This window comes from Agelaius phoeniceus, chromosome 18 (genome assembly GCF_051311805.1).
Source record: "Agelaius phoeniceus isolate bAgePho1 chromosome 18, bAgePho1.hap1, whole genome shotgun sequence".
Classification (NCBI taxonomy): Eukaryota; Metazoa; Chordata; class Aves; order Passeriformes; family Icteridae; genus Agelaius; species Agelaius phoeniceus.
In genome coordinates, this window is record NC_135282.1 from 170,698 (window position 1) to 190,564 (window position 19,867).

At 40.9% G+C, this 19,867-nt stretch overlaps 1 long non-coding RNA gene across 1 annotated transcript; it reads right to left on the minus strand.

Annotated features, from left to right (window-relative positions):
• Nucleotides 1-3,114: 3,114 nt before the first annotated feature.
• Nucleotides 3,115-5,019, minus strand: LOC143695450 (uncharacterized). Its single transcript, XR_013184641.1, has 3 exons — nucleotides 4,427-5,019; nucleotides 3,859-3,956; nucleotides 3,115-3,245 (listed from the first exon to the last, which is right to left on the minus strand). It is a non-coding gene; the product is annotated as an uncharacterized LOC143695450 (long non-coding RNA).
• Nucleotides 5,020-19,867: the final 14,848 nt, after the last annotated feature.

A 19,867-nucleotide genomic window follows, 5' to 3' on the forward strand; every position in this document is an offset into this window, starting at 1 on the left:
CAAGTTGGTCATAATGCATTATGAATTTGCATTGGAATAAAAAAGCACCCATCCATTCCTTTTTTTCCCAGCATGAGTAAAAAATAAAACTTTTTTGCTCTTTTTCTACTCTACACCAACACTGGGAAGAAAATGTGGTGCTGATCATAGCACATGGTATGCCCTATTACCATGTGCCCTTTTACCGCATTTAACAATACAACCAGTTTTAATATCTACGAGTAAGAAAAAAATACACTGAGCTTACTATAGACTTGTGAAGTCTTTATATGATAGGATGACCATGTTGTTTCATTCAGACCCTTGATTAATCCCAGCTGTTCTGGCTGCATTGCAGAGAGGGAAAGTGTAATGAGGAAAATTTACACAAACTCTATCCCACTCACTATATTTATTTTCATTTTGCTATAGGTAGAGAAACACCTATAGCAAAATGAAGACAAGCTGTTCTTTCCTAGGCTGATAATAGTCATTTTCCTCTATCTTAATGGAAGTGTAGTCATTTAGTATCAGTTTGCAGTTTAGCTAAAAGCAGATAATATTTATTCTCTAGTTCTGAAATTTGAAAAAAAGTGTGCTGTGCTGATTCTGAAAAAAAATCCCATTTTTATAATGATAATCAATATAAAGGAATTTTCAGCATACCAGAAGAGTGCATCAAATGTTATGCTAAGCACAGGGGAGATATGTTCTGCTGCTCTGGGCAGCAAGCTAAGGTTTCATTTATACCATTTGGCAAATGGCTTGTCAGCACTCAAACTGAATTAATATGTACCTTTTCACTCCTCTTTTCAAAGTAAAGAAGGTCAGAATTCAGATATTTGGGAAGCATATGGAATTTGAAAACTAATCTGTAAGCTTAAATCTCTAAAGTGCCTCTCAAAATTTCCCTATATTTAGCACAATGCAATGCATCCTTTTTAAAATTCACTGTGAATCTGCTCAGTAATTAGGAAAAAAAAAAAGAATTTAAACTTCCATATTTGACATTTCCCATCAGAAACAAATACTTAGTTTTGCTTCTGCTTAGCATAGAAACCCTAAGATTATTTCTATTTGTATTCTAGCATGATCGCTTTAATCCCCTGCATTGAAGGGAGGAAAACTTGGCTGTTTTTCCTGAAAAATTGGAAGCTGTGTACAGTAGCTGCCAACTCTTACAGATTTTTGTCCCTCTTAAACCATCTCGTTACAGAAACATTGCTGAAATGTATCATTACTTTATGTAGGACTGCTTACAGAAGAAGTGAGTTATTTCTTCATTTTGGCCTTGGTCAAAGAGGCTAAAATTGTATACTAAACTCCACCATTTAAAACTATTCAACCTATTGTCATATTTTGATAACTTTCCTTGCTACATCTAAATTGTTCCCCTCAGCTGCTTTGCCAAAAGCCAAGGTCTGCAAAGTGTTTTGTCAGCTTTAATAGAAGAAGAAGACTCCAGATACATTTTGGTTTTCACCTCAGAAGAAAGGCAAAAGCCATAGCCAAAATTAAACATTAGGGTTCCTCCCCCAGCCGTTCTTTGTTTCCTACATGCAAGTTTTTCAGGTTTAATAACAGACAGTTTCTGTGCAATGAAGGGTAACATTGTAGCCTTGCATATAAAGAAATTACTTCTAGCAGAGGTTTCTCTGTACCACGCAATAGGTTACTGCTTAGATTTCTTTTCAGCTGTAAAAAAACCCAAAACTCTAAAGCAGAAGCCATTTGCATTTCTAAAATTTGTTGGTAACTTTTACTCCAGGAGTAGGAAACCATTAAAGAAGCACTTTTTCTGTGTCACAAGGTTAAGTATTAAGAGCTTGCCATTGTTTTTCTGCTTTGGTGGAGTTTTGAGCAGCCTGTTTGATTTCTGGACTAGGTAGGTTCTTTATGCCCTCTTCACCAGACCTTAGGCACCTAGAAATGTCCAAAACCGTTTTCAGAGGTGGAGAAAGCTGCTGACTTAGAGGGTTAATTTAGCTTGCCTTGACTATTGGCTGATCATTGATGCTTAAAGGGTCAAAAAAACCCATTGGTTTGATCCAACATCCCCCTGCCTGGAGCATGCAGCTCTTGGGATTGCATCAAGAGTTAAATAAAACAACCAACCAAACAAAAACTTCCCAAAATGACACCCTTCCCCCAAAAAAACAAAAAACAACCCAAGAAATGCACAGAAAATACCAGGAAATTAACTTAATTTGCATAATTGTATTGTTCATTTAAAAGATCCTGTGTCTCTCTGCAGAGCTCTGTTAGCTATTTGGGTAGGTCCCATATAAACGTGTCCCTATGAGTAATTACTTCACTGATTTTTTTTCCATTAAATGTATATTTAAGGACAGAATCAACTGTGTTTTCAAACAAATTAGCATTTGTATAGTGAATGTTTTCATGATTATGCTTCAATGTATACATTTGTAGAGTCAAATTTCAGCTTAAATTTTTTAAAACACCAGATAAAAGTTCCCAACTAGGAAGAAGTAGCTTATTAGCCTGACATGGCCTCTTTTGATTTTGGATGAATAGAACTGGATTTCATCCTTAACATATTATTTTAGTAATGTCCTGTAATTAAATGCTTCTTCATGTTTGAGCAATAAAAAAGCCTTTACTAAAAAGGCAGAACCTCTCTCCTGACAATGTAATGTAAAAAGCTTCTGTTGTTGAGAAGCAGTTCCTTTTAAAAGTAATTTGTGAGAATTATTCTTCCTTGTCTCTCTGAAAGCCTTTTTTTTACTGTCAGCTGGCAATGGGAGTGGTGGTCATTATGCACAAACCCACAATACAGAGCTTTTGGACAGAAGTGGGAGGAGTGGCCAATACCCCCTCGGTGTTGGGCAGCCCTTTAGATGGATCTCAACAGGTCAGAGTGATGGGCAGAGAGGAACACTCTGGAATTCTACAATGGCAGATGCACGGTCCTGCATGTGGGGAGGAACAACCCCAGGCACCAGCACAGGCTGGGGATGGCCTGCTGGAGAGCAGCTCTGCAGAGCAGGACCTGGGGTGCTGGTCCCTCCCAACGGGATCCAGGCTGTGGCAAGGGGGTTCCTATGTTCCACGCTGGGGCTGATGCTTACAGCCTGGGACCTGACCTCACGCAAATGCTGGTGTTCAGCACTTACCACATTGCTGAAAGTGGCCCTGTCTGTCCAGTGGTCTACAGTAATCTACCCCCTTCTCTCCATGGGAATCTGTAGGACAAAATATCTCTCTTCAAAATAATTTTAATGTTCTCTTACCCTGGATGTTTGTCACTGAAAAAGAGTGAAATGATCAGTGGTTATTTTGCAACTACTCTGTCTCTGGATGGCTTTAAACATACAAAATTTCCCTGAAATTTCCAGCAGTGTCTGCCAGAGGGGATTACACTCACGAGACACCTGCTTCAGGGTTGCTGTGAATGCTGCTAGGCATCAGTTGGAAACTTCTTGTTTGAGGGAATTAAAGCAAAACAAAAAACATATTTGCCTAATCCCAGTTTGGATCAGGAGTATAGTTTGGAAATGTGAACAGCCAAGATTGCAAGCGTAATATGAAATGGGCTGAGCTTTTTGATTTTTAATGTATGTACTTACTAAAAATATTGAAAGAGGTTTCAATTGCAATGAAGTAGTGTTTTCATGGAAAAAGAAGCATTGTGTCCTAAATAGTATTTTTGTAAGGATCAGCAGATGGAAACTGAAGCAAGACATATGCTAGTTCAGAAAGATTGAACATACATAACAACTGCTGCAATAAATCTATATTTCTATGCCCTGAAATGCCTTTGAGCTAAGCTTAAGTATCTTTTTGGAAGATTAACTTCGGCAAATTATGTGTTAAGCTTTAGTCAAATGTAAATAATTGCACTAAGTCAGTGATACTTACCCATTAAGCCATTTGATTAGACCTTCTGTGTAGCTAGCTCCAGAAGGAGTGTGTCTGCCTCCAAGAGGGCCAGAGAGGTGTTAGGCAGCTGCATGATTCTGAATGGAAAGCATGTTTATTATTAGATTTTAGTAAAGCATGAGTGGAAGCTGTGATGGGCCCCAAGACAATATTGTGTGTATGGAAGTAGCTAATCAATTAGAATTTTGGGGAGGCTGAGCAATGTACATATTGCATGCCATGCAGAAATAGTGTGAGCACAGCTACCAGGCTAATAACCTACTGTGAAAACATCTTGAAGATGATGGAAACATTGCAGCTTCACATTTGTGTAAACTAATGCAGTCTCCAAAACAGGATGCTTCCCCATCAGCCATTAATGGTGAAGAGGAATCGTACTGTTCCAGAGACTCCTTTTCCCTTTACAAGTGTCAGTAATTGAATGGCAGGCATTCAGAAGACACAGAAGGAATTTTTACAGGTTTATGTGCGATCCAGAGCATTTGTTCAACTGTTAGCTTCTGCTGGTGTTGTGTTCAGGCTGACTCCGAGTACATAGATGACTCACCTTTGAAATAGGGCATAACCTCTGCTGCCTCCTCAGAACCTTTGATTTGACTTTCATGTCCATGGATCCAAACACATTAAATATATCACTGAACACCATTCGCTGATGATTTATTGGGCTGTGTTCTCAAAGCTGTACTCAAGAAGCCAACAGCGTAAATGTAATAAGGGATCTTAAGGTGTCCACTGGGGCAATCCAAATGCTTCCATACTCACACAGAGCATATAAGGCACTGTGCCAACACCCATGGTTTCATTTTTATAAAAATGTGTTTTTGTGCTCTGAGCTACTCTTTATTGTCTTCAGTGGTGATAGCACAGGGAAAGGATGGCACATTTCCTATGAATTGGCACGTGGTCCTGGCTTTCTGTTGAGAGAAATATTGTTTATTAGAGGAACAGTTGGCCACACTTACTGGCAACTTTTCTCATCTATTTAAGTGACACATAGAAGCAGCCTTACTGCATGAACACATACATCTGTGCTTGTGTGCTGTTTTGTTCTTCATGTAGGAATAATGTATCATTTGAATCACTTAAGAATGTGTTGTGGCCATCTACAACCCGCAAATTTCCCAATAGTTGAAGCATATAATTTCTTTTAAGGTATGTTTCATTTATACTGCACAACTTGTGGAAATCCTTGTTAAAATGTACTGATGACTTCTACCAAGAAATGTGATTGTGCCATGAAAATACAAGGCAAATGTACTATTTTGGATAACTCCTACCTTCTTTGTAGGAAAAGAATAAAACGGGCTGGGTGTAACAAGGGCAAGGGAGACTTTTGTTGTCTTCCTTGGTCAGATGATTATGTTCAGTAGTGTGTGAAGTGTGTAGTAAAACTAGAGAGGAGCTACAGATTTTAAGGCCTAGTCTAGTCTTTTGCGCCCAGGCACAAATTTTTAAGCTACTTAAAGTTAGCTGTCCGTCTGTGAAGTCCACATAAAAGTTTTATTCTAGGAAGATGTTGAGCTACAGTGATTACTACTAAATTTAAGAATATGTCAAACACTGAATTTGCTGAAGAAAAAGCACAGAAATTAATGTAATTAATGTAACTGTGAGCTGAAGGTGAGTGATAGAACTTGGCTTCTGGTCAAGATTAAATTATACAAAAATACAAAAAATATTTTGTGATCATTTTGTCTTGATCCTTTTTTTGCAGTGAAAAGCTAATGTCACACAAAAAGGGAAGATTTCTTGACACGTAGTATTTAATTCATGTGTCAGTACCGGGGTATCAAATTATCTATTTGCTGTACTGCCTCAGCTAAAACAAGAACACAAAACCAGCTCTTGACTGCAGCAAGTGTAGTGTCATAAGAAAAAAAAGAGCACAGAATTTTGCATCAAACCAGAATAACATTTTGCTTAAATGAGATAAAAAATAAGAAGAAAGCTTATTATTCTACCAGCAAGCAGCTGCTGTGATTGTTAATTGGAGAAAGAAATGAGAAGCTGTCAGTTCATTTTGGCACTTTGTTTCTAATGCACCAGCAGAGGAGCAGACACACCAGAGCTTGTGAGAGATTTTTCATTTGAACTTCAAAGAGCAGGGGAGTCCTCCACTGAGGTAATGCTGCTTCTAATAACAGGTGTGAACAATACAAATCTATTGAGAACCTGCTTATTTCCTTTTTTAATTATCTAGTTTTAGGATAACAAAACAAATAAATGTAAAAGCTAATCTACTCACTCTAGGCTTCTTCATTCTTGCCACACACACATGTGGCATTACTGTGAGCTTACTTAAAATGAAGCACACATCAGTGACTTGTAGGACTGTGTTTACAGGGCTCTTCTGATGAACAAAGTAACAACCTCTGTAGCCACAAATGCCAGCACAGATACCCACTTCCATTAGTCTGTACTGCTGAGGAGCTCTATAGAGGCTTACATGGCCAATAAAAGGATAGCCTGACCTGTGACCAAATCACAGGACTGGAGGTCAAAATCGGGTACTGTCACCCACCTGTGCCATCACTGCTGTTTGTCACTGTGCCATCGCTGCTGTTTGTCACTGTGCCTTGCTGTGCCTGTGCTGTGCCATCACTGCTCTTTGTCACTGTGCCATCACTGCTGTTTGTCACTGTGCCTTGCTGTGCCTGTGCTGTGCCATTGCTGCTGTTTGTCACTGTGCCTTGCTGTGCCATCACTGCTGTTTGTCACTGTGCCTTGCTGTGCCTGTGCTGTGCCATCACTGCTCTTTGTCACTGTGCCATCACTGCTGTTTGTCACTGTGCCTTGCTGTGCCTGTGCTGTGCCATCACTGCTGTTTGTCATTGTGCCATCGCTGCTCTTTGTCACTGTGCCTTGCTGTGCCTGTGCTGTGCCATCACTGCTGTTTGTCACTGTGCCTTGCTGTGCCTGTGCTGTGCCATCGCTGCTCTTTGTCACTGTGCCATCACTGCTCTTTGTCACTGTGCCTTGCTGTGCCTGTGCTGTGCCATCACTGCTGTTTGTCATTGTGCCATCGCTGCTCTTTGTCACTGTGCCTTGCTGTGCCTGTGCTGTGCCATCGCTGCTGTTTGTCACTGTGCCTTGCTGTGCCTGTGCTGTGCCATCACTGCTCTTTGTCACTGTGCCTTGCTGTGCCTGTGCTGTGCCATCGCTGCTCTTTGTCACTGTGCCATCACTGCTCTTTGTCACTGTGCCTTGCTGTGCCTGTGCTGTGCCATTGCTGCTGTTTGTTGCTGTGCCTGTGCTGTGCCATTACTGCTCTTTGTCACTGTGCCATCGCTGCTCTTTGTCACTGTGCCATTGCTGCTGTTTGTCACTGTGCCATCACTGCTCTTTGTCACTGTGCCTTGCTGTGCCTGTGCTGTGCCATTGCTGCTGTTTGTCACTGTGCCTTGCTGTGCCTGTGCTGTGCCATCACTGCTCTTTGTCACTGTGCCTTGTCTGCCAATCAGTGCAGCGGCTTCTGGAGGCATCCATGGCTGAACAAGACTGGCTCCACAGGCTTGCTTGCAGAACCTCTGGCTTTGTAGAGTTTCAGCAGAGCCTGAAATGCTTGAGCTATGGGAAACAGCATTGAATGAGGCAATTAGTGTGAGTCTGCATCAGCCACACACAACTCCTTGGAAACAGGAGCTTGAGAGCCTTTGCTGGCTGGTGGAACCTTTTCAGAGGGAGAAGCTGTTACTGGACATTGAATTGCTTACTAGCTATGGGTTTTTTCTTTAAAATGATGTTTTATTTGTGCCTCTTGTACAGTCTTCCAGCCAGATGAATTATGATCATGTCAAAGTCTCAATCATAAGCATTATAGAAGTAGAGGACTAGGAGAAATTTGCATAATTGCTTTATGCAGTGGATCAGGAAAAGATTTCATTACATTAAGTACCAGGTGAGGTACAGAATTTTACGCTATCTTAGAGAAAAGCTTTTGCAATAGGTATAATCTCTTTCTGTGTATACATTATACATTCATACAACACTGACATTTCTTATGCATGAATTTCCTGAAAATATGCTGATTATAGCAGTGTGTTTGCCTGCAACAAAGTATTGTTCTATGCCTGTGGATTACATATTAAACAACTTTAATTAGAGAAGATGGATTAATCTGGAAACTCATGCCGATTTACACCACAACATGGGTGACACAGTGTTTACATGGTATGGTGCAGCTGTGACCCTCCTCCACAATTCTAGTCTCTCTCTCTCTCTCTCGCTACTTTTACACCTCCAGCCTGATTATTGTGTTTGCAATTCTACAACAGGGTCAGAAGTCAGTGATAGTTCATGCCAGCATTTTGGAGTAGTTTGAAGCTGAGTTGTAAATAGTAGGAACAAAACTCTGATTTCATTAAAGTTGATGGCAAAATTCACATTGAATTGAAAGTGGGACCTGAATTCCAATTCCAAGTAGGAAATAAGTTGTCCTAAGTGAGCATATTATAAGCACCTCTGGATAACTCAAATGGCATAGGATTTCAATTAAAATACCTTTTTAATATCGCACAAAAATTATTTGAGTAATATACTTTCTAAATAGTATCAGTTGATGACCTCTCTTTCAGAAGTGTATTGGTTGTTTTTTGACTTGTAGCGTATATGAGGATAACCTTGATGTGATAACAATCCAATCACAATCCCTTCCAAATAAACAGCTTGAAAATACAAAGTGTAGTTAATTGCATTAAGGGTAACCACATGGGAAAAAAATTATCATTCATTGTAATGAAGCTATCAGTGACATCATATGGAGGGTGCATACTGCAAATTAATGCAAGTTGTTCCTGTCAGCATTCAGAAAACAAGAATGTTAAAATCTGGCAGTGAAATCTTAAAATCTAGACAGAAATTAATTGAATTTTCAAACTATTAATTTTGCTGTCTTATAGTAACTCAATTTAGCTAGATTTGTACCAAGCCTATCACTAACTGCAGAGGAGAGAGCTACTGAACAGGCACACCGTGTCACAGACTAACACAAATAGGAACAAACCTGAAATTTCATTAAGGCACTTGAACTTCACAGTTCCCCACTTCTTTGCTGCAGCATTTGTAACTGAATTCCTGTGAACAAAATATACAGACAAGTTCCAGTTGTTGCTGTATTAATGCCAAGAGTAGAGGTGGGGATATGTCGTCACTCTATACACTGACAGCTACACAAACTTACAAACGAGTAGAACAGACTTGGAAAAGCACTGCCCTCGTCACTGCTAGGAGGTTAATCTTTCACGTGCTCTGTACCAGCCTGCTTTCTTCCTGAGGATTTGCAAAACACTTTGTGCACTTTAAGAATATGGTGGTGATGACTTTGATATCAAACTGCTCTCACCTGTCAAGCAAAGCTTGACAGCTGCTTAGCTACTATTAGCAGTACTATAAAAGTGCTGTGTAGCAGCCAACACAGCTTCTTATACTCAAAGGAAAAGTGGGCAGATAAATAGCAGATAATTCTTAACTAGAAATTTAAGATCTTGTTAGAATGCAGTTGTATATTATGATGAACTTAAGTGTATGAGCTGTAGCATACAACTATGTAAATCTTTTCATGGAGTACTTGGCTTGACAGATCTACTATTTATCAAAGTAATATAAGATCTTCAATGGGCATCTCAAATATCCCATTCAATGGGAAACAGCATCATTAGCACAACATGCAGAAACATGCAGATAACCAGTGAGTTAACAGCTCCAGAAAGTTTTATTGTTTAGACCCTTAGATTCATATTGTGTTCAATAGCAGATGAAATGGAAGGAGAGGCACTAAAACTGAGTATAGCAGCTCAGCATGGATTAACTTGGATCAAGAAGTGTAAACCCTTCAGCCCACATCAGTTATGATTTTGGGTTTCTTTCTCTGGGATATAAGAAACTATTTTGTCTCCAAAACTACTATACTAAGTTTCCCTAAACCCTCTGATTCCTGCTCCTTTTATATTTGTGAATACAACTCTCTCATAATGCTGGAACTATGCAGCTGAAGAGCCCTTAGTAAACGCCAAGCATCTTTGTTTCAGCTGCCTTGGAGAGGACGTCAGACAAGAATATGGTCTGGTTGTAACACCACCAATGCTCAGTCCCCGTCCTGTGAGCATTAAAGCCTTCCTTCCTTTCCTCTTCCCCCTCAAGGCCATGGAGGGAGATCACATCCCTGTTTCTGTCATGTCCTAGGCAGCTTGCAGAGCTTGGGATGGACCCAGATTTCCTAATGCCAAGCGTGGTATTCTCCCTGCTGTGCTGTGTTTTGCACAGGATGTGGGGGGAACAGGCCCTTGGTTTACTCCAGGCAGTTGTTGGCTCTGCAGTCAACTCAGGGAGTGGAACACGCTTGCTGAATTTGCATATATGCTTTTTTCAGTTTTCTGTAGATACGTCTGTGTAATGAAAACTCAATAAAATTTTAATGGTGAAAAAAACCCCCAGACAGCAAACCAACCCTTTCATCATTATCTCATTGCAGGCAGGTCACGCCAAGGTGCCACTAGTCCAGAATCTAAACAGCATCTAACCAGCAGAAGTCATTCTTCAAACATGAGTCCCAGAATGAGCCACTGCATTATGTAACATTTATGAATTATTCATTAGCTCTGGTTTAGCATTCGTCCTGCCGCTTAAGCTACAGCCAGCCCTGTATTTGCAGGTAAAAATAACAGTTTCCATTACAGTGGATAATAATGCAAATAGTTACTTTATCCTTAGCTGGCAATATTGTTACCATGAAAAAGTTGCATACAGGTAGAAGTTGTATCACTTCATGCTTTGAAGTCCTCTGACACCCAATATCCATTCTTGTAAAGTTATTTTACATGTGTACATGTATGTATGTTTTAATATGTATTTACACAGTCATACACAGCAGAAACTCTACCTTTGGACTGTGAGTAATACCAGAGAGGCAATCTAAAAGGGCTGTGCAAATAAGTATATATTCAAGTTGTCAGTATCCCATTATACTTTGGGCTGTGTGCTAAGCAATCCTTCATGTCTGCTTCTCTTTCTTTCTCCATTCATTTTTCAGCATGACTTTTCCTTGTGCAGTACACACAATGCATTCAGCATCTCCTTTTTTTCAGCTGCAAATGTTACAAATTATATTCTTTGACTTTTCCCTTTGTTTGTGCACAGCAGTTGAATACATTGATTCACAAGGATAATAACCTACAGTGGTTGGCTCTGTCTGGAATACCGACTGTATAAATCAATATAATGACTGGTGATATTAATTATTTCAGCAAATTTTCGAGCCCAGTGTTGCAGCTTTCATTCAATTACGTATTATTTAGTACTCCATAGTTATGTAAGGCAGCAGGAACATGGGTTATGTAACCTAAAGGACAAGTTCTTTTTACTTTCAAAGTAATTATAGCATTCTTCCTGCAGTGAAAGGGTCAAATCTTCCTCCCCAGGCCCATTCAGCTGACTAATGAAGGCATGAAAAATTGGGCTGCAGTTGGATGGCAGCTCTCTGAATGTTGGTCCACTGACTTGAACAGAGATTTTCCAATTTTGGTGTGTTTCATCAGCCTATGGGCAAAGGACAATAAAATTAACTCTCTGCAGTTTACCAATCTCTCCTATTTTTGGAGGACGCAGCCTCCTTTTTATCCCAATTTCCCAGCTGCATTTCCTTTCTCTCTTTCCCCATTTCTGAGGTACTTGAGAGGTTCAGACTCTCTGATATGCCTGATACTAAAGATTCTCTTCTACTGTATAACACTCTCTTTTAATTTTTAATTTTTATGGAATTCAGGGGTTTTTCTTCCTCATTGTTTCTTTCATCTCTCAATGTCTGTGCGCTGGCAATTTATATACAGACACGAACGGGACAGGGCTATGTGAGCTATTTGTTTTTCAGCATCAGTCTCATTACATGGTTATGGCAATGGAGTGATGCTAACAGCTCGCTGTTCAGGCAGCAGGCCAAAGAAACTTAATGTTACAACATACAATATAGCTGTCTTAGCCAGTTCCATAGAGCAAAAGCACACTGCCAGTAGTTCTATCCAATCATCTTAAACACACGTAGCTTTGGTTAAAACAATGGTTGCTTATTCTCGAATACAATGCTTGTTTATAAGAGACAACGCATAGAGCGCTATTCATAAACTTAACCTTCTTAGTATCTACTAGATAAACTTTTTGCAACTTAGAAAGCCAAACTACACAGCTCTATTGTTCTATTTCTCATGTCTTCTCTACAGCTTAGATATTTTTTCTGCTGTTTTAGCACTGTTGACAATTCCACTGCATCTGAGGCCTGTCTTTTTACCACCTTCCTAAAACCCTCTGATTTTATAGATTCCCACAATGTCTAATTTCATTTATCAGCAAACTTAAAGTTTATTTGTAAAAGTAAATATCTTTTTTTCATTCATCAATCAGTGGAATCTTTCTCATTGTTTCTTTTATCTTCCAGAGCTAGCAGCAGACCCAGAGCTTGTTTGTAAATACAAATCTGCTATTCCTCTCACACCAGCACAGAAACACCCACACCTCACCCAGCAAGGGATCTGCTTCTGTAGGTGAACAAGAGCTAAGGAAACACATTACTGGAAAGCCCCCAGATTATTTGGTTTTCTGATTGATTACGTGTTAATTGACTGATTAACCTGCCAGGCCGAGTTCAGGAGCAGAAAACTGCACAGGGATAAGGCAAAATGGAAGTATCATATTTCATATCTGAACTTGTGACCAAGTTGAGAGGCTCCTCTCAATTCTCAGAGTCATGAAAAGAGATTTAAAATAAGGCCCCCTCACATACTGCACTTTAATCCAAACAGGTTGCAGTTCAAGCTGAGTCCTCCATACACTGGGAGCAGCTGTGTGTGGATCTGTGAATATAAGCTTCTCATTATTCCTTTTCTGGACTCTGAACAGTTCTTAATTTATGCTAAAACAATCTTCTGGAACCATTCATTTATCTCACTTTTCAGGCTCATAAACATTTGCTCCTCCCCTGGATTTGATATCCTGGATTTTGTTTGCCTTCCTGCCTGCACATGAGGTAAAAACAAAACTTTTGCATAGTAAGCAGCAAGAGATTCCTTCAGGAAAGTTATTATTCAATGTCTTTATGTGATTCTCTTCAAATGTGATCACATTGGTGCGTGTTTCCACAAATCTTCCTACCTTTTCTAGCATTTAATAGCTTACTTTTAAAGCAGAGGCACTCCACATAGTGGGAGCCAAAAAGTACATTAGTGAATTCATCTAAGAGAAGTGTGCTGTTAAATAACATGCAGACTAATTAATGTAAATGCCATGGTGAGAACATGCTGACATTGTTGAAGTTAATGATCCAGCTGCATTATCATTTCCAACACTGTAATGTTGAGAAAACTCAAGAAACTTGGTTTTCTGCACTCTGGCACAGCATTTTCACTGGGCATCTTTCAGAGACAGCTGGACAGCCTTTCTACACACCACTGCGTGAATTTATCATGGAATTTGGGACAATAGATGACCTTTACCTACAGCCTTGAGCAGCAGATTTTAGCATTCTGTTTGATAGGTCAGAGGTCTCACCCGCCCCAGTGAGGTGGGGAGGCCTGACCTATCTCCATGCCTCCATCCTCTCACATGCATATTATATAATTACATTTGTGCATATAAACAATAGTTAATGCACAACATTATGAGGAAAGAGAGCCCTTTTGCCAGACTGACCTAGACCATGCAAAACCAGCTGTCTCTTCTCACCCATGGACGCTCTGTGGCTGGAACACCACTGATGGTTCTGCTGAAGATCAACAGGTAGAGGAGAAGGCACATGCACTGCCCTGGTTCTTCTCAGTAACAGCAGAGGCAAAAAAGCACCCATCCTGCCTGCTAGCAAAAGAAGGAGATGCTCTTCAAAGTTTACCAGGGGGCCATTCTGTGGAATAATTGCTTGTCATTTCTGTATAATTATGTTTTTAGTGAAACTGCTCTTCAGACAAGGTATGAGATGTGAAGCATGGGCACTTCTCACCATCTTGTCTGGGTGCATGACAATGAAGGACTTTTGAAAAGTCAGCAACACACAATGCTCTCAAAGAAAATGAATAAAAGAACATGGTGCTCAAAATGGCCAAAGAACAGGACAGCTGTAATGGGTCTCGGTTCATTTCATCAGGAGTGTTTTGCTGCTAATTTTCATGGTCCAGAATGAAGGACAGTGCTTTAAAGGGAGCAGAAAATTACAATGAAAACAATGCAACATCATGGCCTCAGTTCATCCTGCACAAGCCAGGAATCACTGCCACCTTATTTCAGCAGGGTTGAACAGCCCTGGCTCACAAATGCATTCAGACACCAAAGTGCTTTTTTCACTGGGAAAATGAAGCTCATACATTCCAGCCCGTCTCCAGCAGTGCTGCCATAAATTCCTTTTCTACCTAGGAGTGACTCATTTTACAGTTTTAGAATTTCCCTTCAGCTGCAAGTCCTGCACAGGGACTGCTACTTAGAAAGGATAAAAATGGCAAGCACAGTTGGCCATCTTGCCTAAAGCCACTCAGACCCAGCCTTTATTTGAAATCACAGCCACACAGATTACACAGGCCAAGGGAGAGATCTGATAAGGCCCCAGGCAGACAGACAGACAGACCTTTTTCTCTCATGGCTTTTTCTATGAACAGACAATTACTTTGAAGATTATACTCTAGAGAGAGATTTTCTAGAGATCGCAGATATGCTCTAAATTGTGAAACAAAGGTACAGATTCTAAAAAAGTGCTCAGTGTTGGAAAAGTACAAATATAAGACACTATAATACTACAATAAAATCACATTTTATGAGAAAATGGAATTGTTAAACTGTTTTGGTTTTTTTTTCCTTTCCTGTAATTTGTGTTTTCACTGACAGTGTGTGTCTGTCAAACAGAACAGATTTATTTGTGGGTGACCTCCTTGGACAGGCTTTCTTTTGTTGTTGAAAAACACAGTCAGAAATGGGGGCATCAAGAGTATGCCTTATGCCATCCAATCCATCCTTTCAACACAGAGTAGTTGGTTTCAGAAAGATAGCAGCTTCAAAGAAACATGTTGGCCTAAATTTCAATTATTCTGCTATGAAGGAATGAAATTACTTGCCCAAAGGAATTTTAAGCTGCTCCAAGCCAAAGTCTATGTAATTTCAACTCTGTAGGTTTCATGTGAGATGTCTGGGTCATGTCCAAACTCTCAGTTCAGAGTTACCTATAGAAACCCAAATAATTGTGGGTCTTACTGAGATGACACCTCAATTCTTAGCTGCCAAACCATCCTCCTTGTCTGAAGGTCAGGAAAATTCTTTGCAGTGAAATGAACAGAGGATTCAAAGACCAGGAAGTTTTTGTATCAATTTTAAGTCCGCAATGAAAGTTACAAAATGATAGGTCTATTTTAAAGCTAATCCCAGCTTTGATGCTCCTCATTGAGGGCATGTACAAAGAACCTTTGGTTGACTACAGAGCAGCTAATTTGAGGCTACCCATATATCACACTACATCTCCAAGGATTTTTGAAACTGACCCTTTATTGCCTCTTTTTATCTCTTAAAAGCTCATGTCACTACAGCCCTGGCAGAGTGTCACTGGGTAAAGCTTCCAGCACCCAGTAGCCTTTGGAAGAGCATTCCCATGGTAACACTTCAAATCCTGATGGCTACATCCTTTCAGCACAATAAGCTTAATATCAGATGCTTGAGCCATCTGTCCAGCTCCTCAATTAACACAGTTAGCTACTGAAACTTCAGCAATTACTGAAATCACACTGCAATCAAGGAACAAATCCACAACACAAAAGCAGGACAAAGGAAACCTTAAAGCCACATTCAAGCAGAGCTGGTATGAGTGAAAAGAGAAGGAGAACTACTTCATCCAGAATTAAATGCAATTAGAACTTAATCTGGCCCATAATATCAGCCTCAAGTCCTCATTTGGACTGTGAAGCAGCTGGAATCCTGTTCTCATTACTGTAAATGACTGTGTGGTGCAAGGAAACAGAAAACCAAACTCAGCACTTGTGTCCTCTATAAATAAACTTGAGAAACACCTTGGGACCGAGATGAAAGCAGAGCAGCCTAAGGCTCGGCCATGAGAAGCAAGATGCCCTTTTCTGCTAGCTTTGGACTTGAGGTAAATACCGTGCAGTCATCTGGATATATGAAAAACCTGGTGGATAAAAGTACATTGGGCAAAGTCAAACCCGGGATCTGTGGATCTGGAGTGCAAATCATTGGGCTAGAGCAGGCAAGCAGGGGCCCAGAGGGGCCAGCAAACAGCACAGGTCAGTGGGGACAGCACCTGCAGGGAGTGGGGAACAGGAGGCAGCAGAGGAGCCGTGGGGAAGGGCAGGGCTGGGCTCTGGCTGCAGTCTTGGCTGCTCTCCTGCAGGGCCAGGGGCATGGCCCCCCTCACCTGCCTGTAAATGCACAGGTCTTCAACCAGTTCCCTGCACCACCCCGGTAGTCCTCAGAGAGACACAGGCGTTTCCAAAGCATGACTTATATGGCACTTTAGGCATTTACTGTAGAATAAGACAAATCATTCCCTATTTCCCTCCATGGGCTATAAAAGCACTCTGAACGCTCAGCTCAGGATCTCTGTACAGTGGATATCTAAATTAAGGCAGCAGAGCCCTACCTTGGAGTACTCTGGTGATTGTGTGAACTGTTTCCTTGGTTTACAGGGATCACAGATTTCATGGAACCAATGATGTTTTGTACTACAGCTGCAAGATCTGCACTGCTAAGCCCATGCTAAAGCATTACAAAAAGATGCTCAAGATCTTGCCCCACCAGAAACAGCAGCCTGTTACTACTCCTGAGCTCAGCACAGCCTTCTGTTTGCAGCAAGAAAAATTCTGCTCCAAGCTATTAGAAAGCAGTATGAAACTGTATGAAAACTGTATCAAACAATACGTTTATGTCAAAAGACATCATGGTGACACTTGTCAGCAAAAGAAAGGCAAGGTACAAATGAATGCACTGGTAGCAGTTTGTCCCCTCACAGCAGGCACTGCTGCTTGGCATTTCATCTTTCAGCTCACGCTGGGTTTGATATTTAAGTGTCACTGCCAGCCCTGAGTATTTCAGGTAGTGCTTCTCTTTCTTGGATTTCATCCATTAAGGGAAGCAGTAAAGCCCATGTGTCTCCCCATACAGCTGCTTGTTTTGCAGTCTCACATCCCCAGAGCCTTCACCTGCAAGTGAGGAAAAGTTCACTTTGCAGAGAGCTGAGGGGTCTCCCCTCAATCAGCCTGGGCTTTTCCCTCAGGTCACTCCTCAGTCTGCTGCACAAATTCCATCTGACCCTACCAGGCCCTCTGTCTGTCCTGCAGCTTGCTGCATTGCCTGCACCTGCAATCACGAGCCCATTAATCACAAATCCACGCGTGCCTAAGGCAATGTCCAGGAGCTGTCCTTTGTACAGAAAACTCAGAACCGTGCCAGCCTTCAGCAGCTCCCCGAGCCAGGGGCCAGCTCCTCCCGAGCCAGGGTCCAGCTCCTCCTGAGCCAGGGTCCAGCTCCTCCTGAGCCAGGGTCCAGCTCTCCCCACACCCAGGGGTCAGTCCCCCCCACCCAGGGGTCAGCTCCTCCTGAGCCAGGGTCCAGCTCCTCCTGAGCCAGGGTCCAGCTCTCCCCACACCCAGGGGTCAGTCCCCCCCCACCCAGGGGTCAGCTCTCCCCCCACCCAGGGGTCAGTGCCCCCACACCAGGGTCCAGCTCCTCCTCTCCCCCCGTGCTGTCCCCAGCAGGCTCTGTTCCCACCCCCAAGGCAGAGATGGTGACAAAAGGCAGACTCCAACCCAGATTCTCTAAGCTGACTGGCTGCCACCTAGATATTTATCTATTTAGAGCTGTTACTCTATTACCTTAAGAAGAGCATATCATGGAGGAAATCCTGTTTCTCCTTAGAGGGATACAGGGGATTTTGATAGCACAAAACTCCTCTGTGTTCCTTGAAAAGCCATGTTGCTCTCTACTTCTCTGTTTGTGCTAGAGACTATTAAGTCTGCTCATTATTACAAAAGACATTTTTCTAGCTAGAGCCATTCACAGCACAACATTAATTTTCTCCTCATTTTGTATGGATGTATTGATTTGACCACAGCTACAACCCATGATGTGTTTTGGTGCTATTACATTCAAGTACTTGAAATAATATTGCCATGTAAAACAGAGCTATTAACTGCAGCCTAATATCTACCAGCCAGTGGTGTGTGATAGAAAAGCAGGAAACTATCCCAAAGGAAAAACTCAAAACATGTAAATATAGTTTAGTCATTCAAATAATTATAATTGTTTTCAATAACATTGAAATGCAACATTCAGATTATGAAGTTAATTCTCTGTACCCACTCATCCATGGGGTTTTCAGTTATTATAAACCCCAGCTATTACAAGGTTCTTTGTACAGCTGAACAGTAAATGAGCCATATGTGCCAGCCTGACCTTTTGTCTCGTTCTATTTATGAATTCAAGCCTTAAAACACTTATATCTAAAATCCATTTAATGTTGATATAACACTGTCTAGCTTCTTGCATCAGAGAGATATCCCATCTTTTACTCCTGTGTATCATCAATACTGGGACTCTGCTATTAAAAAATAAAACTATTTACCAGCTGTTGCAGATCTTGGAGAAGTAACTTGGCCGGAGCCACTCTTCATTTTTGTTGTTTGAAATTGCAATATTGTAGTGCCTTTAACTCCTGCCAGCAATGCCAGCCACATTTCTGACTGAGAGAAACCATTTGCAATGAAAACCTGCATGTGGTTTGGGTCCAGCCTGCTGCCCACGGGATTAGCTTTGCCTCTGAGTGCTTTCTGTGACTGCATCTTCCCAGGCAGAAATCTGTGCTGCTCCCCAGGGAGCCAGGAGGCCTCACTTGCTCTATCCTGCAAATCAGCTCTGAGTCTCCTGGGTCTGGTGGGGCATAGATGGATGAATAATTAATGCCCTCTCTTCATATCCAATTATATTTACCAGAGAGTGGTTTTTGCAGCTGGCATAGTGCTGGTGTTTGTTAGGAGTTTTTTGAATAACCAATACATGATTTAAATTTTATTTTCCCTTGCATTTTAACTGTGGCAATCACACCACCTGCAACTACCGCTAAACGGAAAACAACAAACTGTTAATCCTGTGAAGGTCCATAACAATTCAGGGCCTCAGTTTTGAATTTATCTATCAGCAGATTGTTATTAAATCAGACAAACATATGTATACATTAAACACTTCAGTGACCCAGCATAGCCCTAGGAACTAAACCATGGACCAGTGCATGCACAAGCTTTATAACTCATTACCAAATTGTCCACAGGATACCAGAGGGCAGAGATCTGTTTGAATCTTCAGTAATTTTGCATTTCAAACTAGCTTGTTTGGAACCATTAAATTGTAGAAATTCTTATTTTGATCGGTTTTACTTCATAGTAAAAATTCCACTGTTAAAAATTTTTAAGACTGTTTTTAATACTTTAGTATTTTTGCACAGTTTTTTTAATTAAGATGAAGCCTATTGTTATTTAATAAGTTTCCAGAACATTTTGTGAAAATATTAACTTTAATTTTTAAAGAAGTAAAAGGAAAGGTAAAAATTTCCATGATCTTTAAAATTATTAATTTTCAATTTTTCTGATATTAATCCAGTGTTATGATTTGCAAACCATAATAATAAACTCAGAACACTTGGGGTTGCCATTTCTACCCTAATATCTAACTTTTATGGAAACTGGAGAGGCTCAGAGACTCCTTCAGTACCAAGCCATGACCTGAAAAATGATTTTATGCTACTCAACTGATACAACAGGGTGCAGCAAAAATGTTAATTTGCATGGTCCTGACAGGCAAACAGCCACTGAAGAGGAGGACATTCCCAACTTATTCCCCTTCACACAGCTGCCCTCTCGTGGTGTGCATTTCTGTCTTGCACTCTCGTCTCTTACCTACCCCTCTGATCCTCATTATCTCTTTCAAAACCTCCATATTTGAGCCAAAAGAGGTGGGGAAAAGG